Genomic DNA, 15,279 nt, shown 5'->3' on the forward strand with positions numbered 1-15,279 from the left:
GTTTTTCCTTTGCAAAACGTTTTACTACGGTTTGCAATTCAACACAACCCAGGTGTGAAAACTCTGTCATTGTTCCATCTCTGAATGGCCAGGGGATACACAACAATGATGGAATGATAACCAGGCACAGATGAATGTGCCTGGCTGGCAACCAAGCATCCTCTCTCACTTAGCAACCACAGCTACCTGTAGTCAAATGACCAAAATAACAACATAGTTCATAGTTCCAGGGACCATAGTTACGGCATCGATTAGCCCTATGGCTTAGACCTTTTGGAACATAGATAGCAGCCGATAGGATTTATGCAGTAAGGTACACTATGCAGAAATCGCTCCGCCATTTCCTGGATGCTAAAATTCAAATAGTTTGCCTAATTTCAGTTTGTGACAAAACGAGCAAGTATAGTGTAGAGAATCATTGTACAATCTAAACCTCTGAAATATATTTTCTATAACAAAAAATATTGTATTTTCAGCTGTTTAAAGCTGGTTAAAGACGCAAAAACAAAACATAAGAACGGCAAGCATAGAAATAGTGCACATAGAACAGGTCTACTGCTTCTTAGACTTGCTTTAAATGAGATCTATAACTCAGATTTCTATGTGAATTTGGTCAGGTCGCCCAAAAAGTTACATATTGCAGCTTTAATGTCAAGGAATGATGAACACAGACGATTGTTGAAGATATACCTGATCACGTCCTAATATGGGGAACAACTATTGTTACAGGAAATCAAACTGTGCATGCCTAGGTCGTGTTACCACTGGTTTAACTCAAGAGTTTAGATCAAGACCCACCAACTACATAGAGTTCAGTTGCTGCCGACTGCTAAACAATAGCTTCCCATGCAAAGTAGTAGTACAATCATCATTTACAGAGAAGTGAGGTTTAGAAGTTTGTTATACACATAATATTTAGTCATGGTTCTGGAAGAGCAGAGCCAGCTGTCTTGACTTGGTTGGTTTCACACACACACACACACACACACACACACACACACACACACACACACACACACACACACACACACACACACACACACACACACACACACACACACACACACACACACACACACACACACACACACCAGGGTTTCCATTAGTTGGTAATATGAAAAGCAGATAAATAAAACTGGCGCCGGCCAATTATCGGGAATAAAACAACATAGCAAAATAATGGTTGTTAGCCTGTTCATTGATGGAAATACCAGTTGACATTTCACCTATAAGTGTTTATTTTGTTTGGAGGGGGGTTAGATCAGCTTAAAAACTGCAGATAGAATGTAGCTTCCATACATGTAATTGTCTGCATCATTTCAAATCCGCCACATATTTTTATTGTATATATATTTTTTTATTATAACCACACACACACAGTACTAGTCAAAATTTTGGACACACCTATTCATTCAAGGGTTTTTCTTTATTTTTATTATTTTCTACATTGCAGAATAATAGCAAAGACATCAAGACTATGAAATAACACAAATGGAATTATGCAGTAACCAAAAATATATTTTATATTTGAGATTCTTCAAAGTAGCCACCTTTTGCCTTGATGACAGCTTTGCACACTCTTGGCATTCTCTCAACCAGCTTCACCTGGAATGCTTTTCAAACAGTCTTGAAGGAGTTCCCACATGCTGAGCACTTCTTGTCTGCTTTTCCTTCACTCTGCAGTCCAACTCATCCCAAACCATCTCAAATGGGTTGAGGTCAGGTGATTGTGGAGGCCAGGTCATCTGATGCAGCACTCTCCTTCTTGGTCAAATAGCCCTTACACAGCCTGGAGGTGAGTTTTGGGTCATTGTCCTGATGAAAAACAAATGATAGTCCCACTGATGGAGTATCGCTGCAGAATGCTTTGGTAGCCATGCAGGTTAAGTGTGCCTTGAATTCCAAATAAATCACTGAGTGTCACCAGCAAAGCACCCCCACACCATCACACCTCCTCCTCCATGCTTCACGGTGGGAACCACACATACGGCGATCATCCGTTCACCTACTCTGCGCCCCACAAAGACACAGCGGTTGGAACCAAAAATCGCACATTTGAACTCATCAGACCAAAGGACAGATTTCCAGTGGTCTAATGTCCATTGCTCGTGTTTCTTGGCCCAAGCAAGTCTCTTCTTCTTATTGGTGTCCTTTAGTAGTGGTTTCTTTGCAGCAATTCGACCATGAAGGCCTGATTCACACAGTCTCCTCTGAACAGTTGATGTTGAGATGTTTCTGTTACTTGAACTGTGTGAAGCATTTATTTGGGCTGCAATCTAGATGAAGTTAACTCTAATGAACTTATCCTCTGCATCAGAGGTAACTCTGGGTCTTCCTTTCCTGTGGCGGTCCTCATGAGAACCAGTTTCATCATAGTGCTTGATGGTGTTTGCGACTGCACTTGAAGAAACTTTCAAAGTTCTTGAAATTTTACAGATTGACTGACCTTCATGTCTTCAAGTAATGATGGACTGTCATTTCTCTTTGCTTATTTGAGCTGTTCTTGCCATAATATGGACTTGGTCTTTTATCAGATAGGGCTATCTTCTGTCTGTATACCACCCCCACCTTGTCACAACAAAACTGATTGGCTCAAACGCATTAAGGAAAGAAATTAAACAAGTTAACTTTTAACAAGGCACACCTGTTAATTGAAATGCATTCCAGGTGAGTACCTCATGAAGCTGGTTTAGAGAATGCCAAGAGTGTGCAAAGCTGTCAATAAGGCAAAGGGTGGCTACTTTGAAGAATCTCAAATATAATATGTACACTACCGTTCAAACGTTTGGGGTCACTTAGAAATGTCCTTGTTTTTGAAAGATTTTTTTTTTTTGTCCATTAAAATGACATAAAATTGATCAGAAATACATTGTAGACGACATTGTTAATGTTGTAAATGGCTATTGTAGCTGGAAACGGCAGATTTGTAATGGAATATCTACATAGGCGTACAGAGGCCCATTATTAGCAACCATCACTCCTGTGTTCCAAAGGCACGTTGTGTTAGCTAATCCAAGTTTATCATTTTAAAAGGCTAATTGATCATTAGAAAACCCTTTTGCAATTATGTTAGCACAGCTGAAAACTGTCGTGGTGATTAAAGAAGCAATAAAACTGGCCTTCTTTAGACTAGTTGAGTATCTGGAGCGTCAGCATTTGTGGGTTCGATTACAGGCTCAAAATGGCCAGAAACAATGAACTTTCTTGTTGTGTAGATCCAGTTTGCGCTGTTCTGTGTACTACTCCCTTCACAGAACAGCGCAAACTGGATCTAACCAGAATAGAAAGAGGAGTGGGAGGCTCCGGTGCACAACTGAGCAAGAGGAAAACTACATTAAGAGTGTCTAGCTGAGAAACAGATGCCTCACAAGTTCTCAACTGCCAGCTTCATTAAATAGTACTACAAAACACAAGTCTCAACGTCAACAGTGAAGAGGCGACTCCACAGGATGCTGGCCTTCTAGGCAGAGTTGCAAAGAAAAAGCTCAGACTGGCCAATAAAACAAACAACAAGATTAAGATGGCCAAAAGAACACAGACACTGGACAGGGGAACTTTGCCTTTGTCCCGCGCCACGTTTTTCTAACATAAACCCTGACACACAAAGACACACACACACACACACACACACACACACACACACACACACACACACACACACACACACACACACACACACACACACACACACACACACACACACACAGGAAAGTAGAGTGTAAACAAATACTTCAGAGTCAGTGTGCATTATCAAGACGGGACCCAGAGGCTGTGGATACATGTAGTTTCATTATCCAGACAGGACACAGAGGCTGGGGATACATGCAGTTTCATTATCCAGACAGGACCCAGAGGCTGAGGCTACATGTAGTTTCATTATCCAGACAGGACCCAGAGGCTGAGGATACATGTATTTTCATTACGCAGACAGGAGCCAGAGGCTGAGGCTACATGTAGTTTCATTATCCAGACAGGACACAGAGGCTGTGGATACATGTAGTTTCATTATCCAGACAGGACCCAGAGGCTGGGGTATATGTAGTTTCATTATCCAGACAGGACCCAGAGGCTGAGGCTACATGTAGTTTCATTATCCAGACAGGACCCAGAGGCTGGGGATACATGCAGTTTCATTATCCAGACAGGACCCAGAGGCTGAGGCTACATGTAGTTTCATTATCCAGACAGGACCCAGAGGCTGAGGCTACATGTAGTTTCATTATCCAGACAGGACCCAGAGGCTGGGGTACATGTAGTTTCATTATCCAGACAGGACCCAAAGGCTGGGGTACATGTAGTTTCATTATCCAGACAGGACCCAGAGGCTGGGGATACATGCAGTTTCATTATCCAGACAGGACCCAAAGGCTGGGGTACATGTAGTTTCATTATCCAGACAGGACCCAGAGGCTGGGGATACATGCAGTTTCATTATCCAGACAGGACCCAGAGGCTGGGGAGACATGTAGTTTCATTATCCAGACAGGACCCAGAGGCTGAGGCTACATGTAGTTTCATTATCCAGACAGGACCCAGAGGCTGGGGTACATGTAGTTTCATTATCCAGACAGGACCCAGAGACTAGATGTAGACAACTATCCCTCCTTTATCCCTCCCTTCATCCTCTATCCCTTCATCCCTCTATCCATCCCTTCATCCATCTCAATCTATCCCTTCATCCATCTCTATCTATCCCTTCATCCGGTATCCATCGAGTCATCCCTCTATCCGTCCCTTCATCCCTCTATCCATCCCTTCTTCCGCTATCCTCCCTCTATCCATCCCTTCATCCTCTATCCCTCCCTTCATCCTCTATCCCTTCATCCCTCTATCCATCCCTTCATCCATCTCAATCTATCCCTTCATCCGGTATCCATCGAGTCATCCCTCTATCCGTCCCTTCATCCCTCTATCATCCCTTCTTCCGCTATCCTCCCTCTATCCATCCCTTCATCCTCTATCCATCCCTTCATCCTCTATCCATCCTCTATCCATCTCTCCCCATCTCTTTCTGACAGATTAAACTCAGAGCGAAGCCATGTGAAGTGAATCCAAATGTATACCTACCACTCCAGCCCCCTTTCCCTCCCCCTCTCCAACCCACCCTCACACCCACAGACGGAATGGAGGTTGAAGCATTTCATCTCTCACTTTGCCAGCGGGTCCTCATTCACTTTCGGCCTGGTCCAATCCCTATTCATATAATATGCATGCTCATCCAATCAGTAACCTCGGCATGCAAACAGCTCATTAGCCATGCGAGGGCGTGGGAGGAGTAACCGGGCTCACTCAATCACTGTGAAACATGAGGCTAATCACACACATAAACACACACACACACACACACTCAATCAGTGAGAAACATATCACAGGCTGATCAGGGGCTGATGCAGGCTAAATATTTTATCTGGAGCTGTTTTCCACTCCAGGACAAATGATCAGGCTACACTGAGAAGACACCAGCTTGGAGATGAAATCAGTTAAATGTTCCAGTTTCAGGGGAGTATATTCCACCCCCGTGCAGCAATCGGTGTTAATCTGAGACGTGTGGTTTGGGAGGCGACGGGAACATCCGTGTGTGTCAGAGCGGAGGAGAAATGTCAGCAGAGTTTTACATGGGGCGGCTCAGAACAGATGAGGGGGAACTCGGAGAGAGGATGCATCCCAAATGGCATCCTATTCCCTATATAGTGTACTACCTTTGACCAGGGCCCATAGGACTTGTGTCAAAAGTAGTGCACTTCATAGTGAAACGAGTACCATTTGGGAAATCATGTTCAATTGAATTTCACACTGGGAGCATGTTGTTAGCACTCTGTAGGATTACTGTAGAAGACTCACTGTCTCACTCCCACTCCAAAACCAAAGTTTACTGAACATTATTAGAGACGATGTTCTGTTGCAAAAATGACGACTTGAGGTCTGAAAACCTCTGCTAACCCTGGATAACCCCTAACACTCCTATCAACGACCATAACCATGTACTGACATGTATTACATATGCTAACACATCACATTGTACACAATGATAGATATATTCGTTTTTTTTGTTGTACATTTTTTGGGGTGGCCACAACGTACCATTGGTCCTTATGGGAGAAATAAGGAGTTATTGACCTGAATTGACCTCCTCAACAACCTTCTCTTCCCATCACTATGACTCCCATCACTAAGCTGCAGACAGCAACAACTGCTCCATCACTATGACTCCCGTCACTAAGCTGCAGACAGCAACAACTGCTCCATCACTATGACTCCCGTCACTAAGCTGCAGACAGCAACAACTGCTCCATCACTATGACTCCCATCACTAAGCTGGAGACAGCAACAACTGCTCCATCACTAAGCTGCAGACAGCAACAACTGCTCCATCACTAAGCTGCAGACAGCAACAACTGCTCCATCACTAAGCTGCCGACAGCAACAACTGCTCCATCACTAAGATGCAGACAGCAACAACTGCTCCATCACTAAGCTGCAGACAGCAACAACTGCTCCATCACTAAGCTGCAGACAGCAACAACTGCTCCATCACTAAGCTGCAGACAGCAACAACTGCTCCATCACTAAGCTGCAGACAGCAACAACTGCTCCATCACTAAGCTGCAGACAGCAACAACTGCTCCAAACAAAACAACAGTAGCCTGAACTGATCTGTCTGGTCTCTCTCTGTCAGCGAGCTGGCAAACACACTTGATTCTAATCATGCACATACAGGCAGGCAGGCAGGCAGGCAGGCTAACGCTAACACACACACACACACACACACACACACACACACACACACACACACACACACACACACACACACACACACACACACACACACACACACACACACACACACAAAACAGGGGGAGAAAGAAGGCCAGACAGAACAAAACATAGTTAGTTTAGTTACACTAGGTTTCACAATGGGCCAAGGCTCTAATGCTCTGACTGACTTCAAAGGGCACGTGTGTGTAAGTGTGTGTGTATCAAAGTGTGAGTCTCTATGCATGTGCGTCCTCGATATTCTCCAGAGGGAGAGAAGAGTGTGTGATGGCTGTGTGTTGTGGACCATTAGATTCAGAAGAGAGGCTGTAGAGTCTATGCGAGGACAGATTGATGGTGGTATTCACATGGCTACAGTGCCCTCTAGTGAACAGTTATTGTATATCCCTCCTTGTCAGATACAATACAGTGTTTTATGGATGCACACCTTTCTTCCAGGCAGGGAAACAGTCATTCTTGTTAGTCATCCTAACCAGAGAGGTTTTAACTATCTTAACTATTGATGAAACAGTTTGGAGTAGAATTCCATAGCTAAAGTATGGCTTACTGAGCTATATTCAGAGGGGTTGGGTTTAATGCGGAAGACATATTTCAGTTGAATGTATTCAGTTGTGGATCTGACTAGGTATCCCCCTTTCCCTTTATAGGACGCAATAGAATCTGTCACAGACTTCTGGGAATGAGAATAAGAGTGAAGACCACCGTCACTATCTGTCAGAGTTGGGTATAGAACAGGATGGGACTGTCACTATCTGTCAGAGAGTTGGGTATAGAACAGGATGGGACCATCACTATCTGTCAGAGAGTTGGGTATAGAACAGGATGGGACCATCACTATCTGTCAGAGAGATGGGTATAGAACAGGATGGGACCATCACTATCTGTCAGAGAGATGGGTATAGAATAGGATGGGACCATCACTATCTGTCAGAGTTGGGTATTGAACAGGATGGGACCATCACTATCTGTCAGAGAGCTGGGTATAGAACAGGATAGGACCATCACTATCTGTCAGGGAGTTGGGTATAGAACAGGATGGGACCATCACTATCTGTCAGAGAGATGGGTATAGAACAGGATGGGACCATCACTATCTTTCAGAGAGTTGGGTATAGAACAGGATGGAACCATCACTATCTGTCAGAGTTGGGTATAGAACAGGATGGGACCATCACTATCTGTCAGAGAGATGGGTATAGAACAGGATGGAACCATCACTATCTGTCAGAGAGATGGGTATAGAACAGGATGGGACCATCACTATCTGTCAGAGAGATGGGTATAGAACAGGATGGGACCATCACTATCTGTCAGAGAGTTGGGTATAGAACAGGATGGGACCATCACTATCTGTCAGAGAGATGGGTATAGAACAGGATGGGACCATCACTATCTGTCAGAGAGATGGGTATAGAATAGGATGGGACCATCACTATCTGTCAGAGTTGGGTATTGAACAGGATGGGACCATCACTATCTGTCAGAGAGTTGGGTATAGACCAGGATGGGACCGTCACAATCTAAATGTTTTTCTCTCCAGTTGTGTCTGTTTAGCGCGGTTTCCTCCCAGTTGTGTCTGTTTAGTGCGGTTTCCTCCCAGTTGTGCCTGTTTAGCGCAGTTTCCTCCCAGTTGTGCCTGTTTAGCGCAGTTTCCTCCCAGTTGTGTCTGTTTAGCGCGGTTTCCTCCCAGTTAGAAGTCGACCGATTAATCGGAATGGCCGATTAATTAGGGCCGATTTCAAGTTTTCATAACAATCGGTATTTTTGGCCACCGATTTGCCAATATTTTTTATTTATTTATTTGTAATAAATATCTTTTAACTAGGCAAGTCAGTTAAGAACACATTGTTATTTTCAATGACGGCCTAGGAACGGTGGGTTAACTGCCTTGTTCAGGGGCAGAACGACAGATTTTTACCTTGTCAAGCTTGGAGATTCAATCTTGCAACCTTACGGTTAACTAGTCCAATGCTCTAACCACCTCCTTTACATTGCACTCCATGAGGAGCCTGCCTGTTACGCGAATGCAGTAAGAAGCCAAGGTAAGTTGCTAGCTAGCATTAAACTTATCTTATAAAAAACAATCAATCAATCATAATCACTAGTTAACTACACATGGTTGATGATATTACTAGTTTATCTAGCCTGTCCTGCGTTGCATATAATCGATGCGGTGCGCATTTGTGAAAAAGGACTGTCGTTGCTCCAACTTGTACCTAACCATAAACATCAATGTCTTTCTTAAAATCAATACACAAGTATATATTTTTAAACCTGCATATTTAGTTAATATTGCCTGCTGACGTGAATTTCTTTTAACTAGGGAACATGTGTCACCTCTGCAACAGAGTCAGGGTATATGCCGCAGTTTGGGCCGCCTGGCTCGTTGCGAACTGTGTGAATACTATTTCTTCCTAACAAAGGCAGGCAACTTTGCCAAACGGGGATGATTTAACAAAAGCGCATTTGCGAAAATGCACAATCGTTGCACGACTGTACCTAACCATAAACATCAATGCCTTTCTTAAAATCAATACACAGAAGTATATATTTTTAAACCTGCATATTTAGCTTAAAGAAATCCAGGTTAGCAGGCAATATTAACCAGGTGATATTGTGTCACTTCTCTTCCATTCACTGCACACAGAGTCAGGGTATATGCAACAGTTTGGGCCGCTTGGCTCGTTGCGAACTAATTTGCCAGGATTTTTCATAATTATGACATATCATTGAAGGTTGTGCAATGTAACAGGAATATTTAGACTTATGGATGCCACCCGTTAGATAAAATACGGAACGATTCCGTATTTCACTGAAAGAATAAACGTGATAGTTTCCAGATTTGACCATATTAATGACCTAAGGCTCGTGTTTCTGTGTGTTATTATGTTATAATTAAGTTTATGATTTGATAGAGCAGTCTGACTGAGCGATGGTAGGCACCAGCAGGCTCGTAAGCATTCATTCAAACAGCACTTCCGTGCTTTTAGCCAGCAGCTCTTCGCAATGCATTGCACTGTTTATGACTTCAAGCGTATCAACTCCCAAGATTAGGCTGGTGTAACCGATATGAAATGGCTAGCTAGTTAGCCAGGTGCGCACTAATAGCGTTTCAAATGTCACTCGCTCTGAGACTTGGGAGTGGTTGTTCCCCTTGCTCTGCATGGGTAACGCTGCTTCGAGGGTGGCTGTTGTCGATGTGTTCCTGGTTTGAGCCCAGGTAGGAGCGAGGAGAGGGACGGAAGCTATACTGTTACACTGGCAATACTAAAGTGCCTATAAGAACATCCAATAGTCAAAGGTATATGAAATACAAATCATATAGAGAGAAACAGTCCTATAATTCCTATAATAACTACAACCTAAAACTTCTTACCTGGGAATATAGAAGACTCATGTTAAAAGGAACCACCAACTTTCATATGTTCTCATGTTCTGAGCAAGGAACTTAAACATTAGCTTTCTTACATGGCACATAATGCACTTTTACTTTCTTCTCCAACACTTTGTTTTTGCATTATTTAAACCAAATTGAACACGTTTCATTATTTATTTGAGGCTAAATTGATTTTATTGATGTATTAAGTTAAAATAAGTGTTCATTCAGTATTGTTGTAATTGTCATTATTACAAATAAATAAATAAATAACAAATCGTCCGATTAATCGGCGTTGAAAAATCATAATCGGTCGACCTCTACTCCCAGTTGTGTCTGTTTATCACGGTTTCCTCCCAGTTGTGTCTGTTTAACGCGGTTTCCTCCCAGTTGAGTTTGTTTAACGCGGTTTCCTCCCAGTTGTGTTTGTTTAGCGCAGTTTCCTCCCAGTTGTGTCTGTTTAGGGCGGTTTTCTCCTAGTTGTGTCTGTTTAGCGCGGTTTCCTCCTAGTTGTGTCTGTTTAGCGCGGATTCCTCCCAGTTGTGTCTGTTTAGCACGGTTTCCTCCCAGTTGTGTCTGTTTAGCGTGGTTTCCTCCCAGTTGTGTCTGTTCAGCGCGGTTTCCTCCCAGTTGTGTCTGTTCAGCGCGGTTTCCTCCCAGTTGTGTCTGTTCAGCGCGGTTTCCTCCCAGTTGTGTCTGTTCAGCACGGTTTCCTCCCAGTTGTGTCTGTTCAGCATGGTTTCCTCCCAGTTGTGTCTGTTTAGCATGGTTTCCTCCCAGTTGTTGAAGGTGATGTGGAATTTCTTAAGGTTCGTTTTATGTTGTATTTGTAGCATTTATTTTGCCCGCCAGGGGCTCACTAACCTTCCTTCAACTGGGAGTGCATCAGCTACTTCGGGAGGCGTGAGTTGGGCATCCGGGTGACATGGAATTCCATCAGAGTTGGTGCTGTATTATGCACTGAGTGTACAAAACATTAGGAACACCTGCTCTTTCCATGACATACACTGACTAGGCGAATCCAAGTGAAAGCTATGATCCCACTTGTTATATCCACTTCAAATCAGTGTAGATGGAGGGGAAGAGACAGTTTAACCTGTTATGGCTAGGGGGCAGTATTTTCACGGCTGGATAAAAAACATACCCGATTTAATCTGGTTACCACTCCTACCCAGTAACTAGAATATGCATATACTTATTACATATGGATAGAAAACACCCTAAAGTTTCTAAAACTGTTTGAATGGTGTCTGTGAGTATAACAGAACTCAAATGGCAGGTCAAAACCTGAGAGATTCCTTTACAGGAAGTGGCCTGTCTGACCATTTCTTGAACTTCTTTTCCATCTCTATCTTTTACTAAGGATCTCTGCTCTAACGTGACACTTCCTACGTCGTCCATAGGCGCTCAGAGCCCGGGAAAAAACAGAATGTCGTCATCCCAGCCCCAGGCTGAAACACATTATCGCCTTTCTCAAGTGGCCGATCAAGGGACTCTGGGCTTAGGCGCGTGACCCGACCGCCCCCGCCTTTGTGATTTTTTCCTCTGTTTGCCGAAAAGGAGATTCCCTGTCGGAATATTATCGCTTTTCTACGAGAAAAATGGCGTAAAAATTTATTTTAAACAGCGGTTGACATGCTTCGAAGTACGGTAATGGAATATTTAGAATTTTTTTGTCACGAATTGCGCCATGCGCACGACCCTTCTTTACCATTTCGGATAGTGTCTGGAACGCACGAACAAAACGCCGCTATTCGGATATAACGATGGATTATTTTGGACCAAACCAACATTTGTTATTGAAGTAGCAGTCCTGGGAGTGCATTCTGACGAAGACAACAAAAGGTAATGAAACTTTTATAATAGTAAAGCTGATATTGGTGAGTGCTAAACTTGCCGGGTGTCTAAATAGCTAGCCCGTGATGCCTGGGCTATGTACTTAGAATATTGCAAAATGTGCTTTCACCAAAAAGCTATTTTAAAATCGGACATATCGAGTGCATAGAGGAGGTCTGTATCTATAATTCTTAAAATAATTGTTATGCTTTTTGTGAACGTTTATCGTGAGTAATTTAGTAAAATGTTAGCGAATTCCCCGGAAGTTTGCGGGGGGTATGCTAGTTCTGAACGTCACATGCTAATGTAAAAAGCTGGTTTTTGATATAAATATGAACTTGATTGAACAAAACATGCATGTATTGTATAACATAATGTCCTAGGGTTGTCATCTGATGAAGATCATAAAAGGTTAGTGCTGCATTTAGCTGTCTTCTGGGTTTATGTGACATTATATGCTAGCTTGAAAAATGGGTGTCTAATTATTTCTGGCTTGGTACTCTGCTGACATAATCTAATGTTTTGCTTTCGTTGTAAAGCCTTTTTGAAATCGGACAGTGTGGTTAGATAAAGGAGAGTCTTATCTTTAAAATGCTGTGAAATAGTCATATGTTTGAAAAATTGAAGTTTTTGTATTTTAGAGGAGTTTGTATTTCGCGCCACGCCCATCATTGGATATTGGAGCAGGTGTTCCGCTAGCGGAACGTCTAGATGTAAGAGGTTAAAGAAGGATTTTTAAGCCTTTAGACAATTGAGATGGATTGTGTATGTGTACCATTCAGAGGGTGAATGGGCAAGACAAAACATTTAACCTGTTACGGCTAGCGGCACACCTCGACAACATCCGGTGAAATTGCAGAGCACCAAATTCAAACTACAGTATTATAAATAATTAACTTTCATGAAAATATACATGTAATACATCAAAATAAAGCTTAACTTCTTGTTAATCCAGCCGCTGTGTCAAATTTCAAAAAGGCTTTACGGCGAAAGCTCACCATGCGATTATCTGAGGACAGTGCCCTGCAAATCATTTTTCAACCAGGCAGTTGCGACACGAAAGTCAGAAATAGCGATATAATATATGCCTTACTTTTGAAGGTCTTCTGTTGGCACTCCAAAAGGTCCCAGTTACATTACAAATGGTCCTTTTGTTCGATAAAGTCCTTCTTTATATCCATAAAAACTCAGTTTAGCTGGCGCGCTTCATTCACTAATCCACCGGTTTCCCTCCATCAAAATGCATACAAAATGAATCCCAAACGTTACTAATAGACTTATCCAGACAAGTCAAACAACGTTTATAATCAAACCTTACGTACCCTAATACGTAAATAAATGATAAAATTTAAGACGGAGAATCGTTATTGTCTTTACCGGAGATAAACAAAAAGAACGCGCTCTTGTCCATGCGCATGGCAACACTACAGCTAAAATGGGAGCCACTTTTTGCACCTAATTTTTGCAAAAACCAGCCTGAAACTCTTTCTAAAGACTGTTGACATCTAGTGGGAGCCCTAGGAACTGCAATTGGGGAGGATTTCGCCTTATAATAAAAGTGACAGCTATTGAAAACAGTGGTAGGATGAATTTTTGGGGGGAGGATGGTTTGTCCTCGGGGGTTTCACTGAGTGTTTTCTATCCAAATCTACCAATTACATGCATATCCTAGCTTCTGGGCCTGAGTAACAGGCAGTTTACAGACATCATTCAAACAGTTTTAGAAACTTCAGAGTGTTTTCTATCCAAATCTACTAATAATATGCATATCCTACCTTCTGAGTCTGAGAAGCAGGCAGTTTAATTTGGGCACGCCTTTCATCCGGACGTCAAAATAGTGCCCCCTACCCTAGAGAAGTTAACACACTCAAAGCAGTGTGCCTGGCACCTACTACCATACCCCATTCAAAAGCAAATGTTTGGTCTTAAGAACTGCAATCCTGATGGGTTTTTCACATTCAACAGTTTCCCGCTAAGGACATCCAGCCAACTTGACACAACTGCGGGAAGCATTCAACATAGGCCAGCTTCCCTGTGGAACGCTTTCGACACCTTGTAGAGTCCATGCACCGACAAATAGAGGCTATTCGGAGGGCAAAAAGGGGTGCAATTCAATATTAGGAAGGTGTTCCCAATGTTTTGTACACTCCGTGTAGTAGTGATGATGCTGTTTATGTTGGCCTCCTCCAGGACGCTGCTGTTGGTGTGCCTGTCCTCGCAACTGATCCTCAGGATTTTTCGTGAGGATCTTTGCAGGTGTTGTTCCAGTGCTTTCAGGTATCTACTGTAGGTGGTCCATGCACTCCGTATAGCAATGTGGGAAGGATAACAGCTTTGTAGACCAGTATTCCGATGAACTTGTCAGGGCAGCTGTATTTTAGTGTCCACCAGAAGTGTGGCGTAAAGGCCTTCACAGGTTAAAAAAGTTGAACCCGTTCCGAAATGGACCTGGGGCTTTCCCATCCGGAACAGATATGCACATTTTAAAATAGGAGACCCGTTCCGAACGGACCCGAGGACAACTAGACCTGTTCCGTATAGACCTGGTCGGCTCCAGACCCGGTCCAACCGAGTGAGGGAAGCAGCAGAAAAGTACATTTTTAAGCTACTTTATTAACTCAAGCAGATAAAGCGTAAGGGAGCGGAGGTAGAGAGAGGTGACGCTCTAGCAGGGGCCGTGCTGTGTGTGTAGTACGGTTTCTAGATTTTCATATCATACCGTCCTTCTCTCATTCCGGGGTTTACGGTATTACCGACTTAGTGCATAAGGGGGCGCAAAAAAAAGACCATTAGGCATCCGTTACCTGAATGCTAACAAAATTAGCACAGGTAAAAGTTCATTTCCCTGGAAGCTGTTAGCTAAATATGCTAACAAGCGCAAAAGTGCGAAAATAAACAAACTTGCAAAGACAGACAATCCAGCTCATAAAGTTAATTTATTTAACCAGGCACATCAGTTAAGAACAAATTCTTATTTACAATGACGGCCTACCCCGGCAAAACCCAGACGATGCTGGGCCAATTGTGCACCGCCCTATGGGACTCCCAATCACGGCCGCATGTGATGCAGCTTGGATCCAGGGACCGCTGCGCCACTCGGGAGCCCCGAGTGGATTTAACTAAATTCTTATTTACAATGACGGCCTACCGGGGAACAGTGGGTTAACTGCCTTGTTCAAGGGCACAACGACAGATTTTTACCTTGTCAGCTCGGGGATTCGATCCAGCAACCTTTCAGTTACTGGCCTAACGCTCTAACCACTAGGCTACCTGCCTGCCACCCCCCTCCTACC

At 43.2% G+C, this 15,279-nt stretch overlaps 1 protein-coding gene across 9 annotated transcripts in view; it reads right to left on the reverse strand.

Moving 5' to 3' along the window:
• Positions 1-15,279, reverse strand: part of LOC106587844 (aryl hydrocarbon receptor nuclear translocator 2) — a 112,871-nt gene that overhangs the window by 69,349 nt on the left and 28,243 nt on the right. The gene's annotated exons all lie outside the window — the stretch shown is intronic.

The sequence above is a fragment of the Salmo salar genome, chromosome 26 (assembly GCF_965601325.2).
Source record: "Salmo salar chromosome 26, fSalSal1, whole genome shotgun sequence".
NCBI classification, from domain to species: domain Eukaryota; kingdom Metazoa; phylum Chordata; class Actinopteri; order Salmoniformes; family Salmonidae; genus Salmo; species Salmo salar.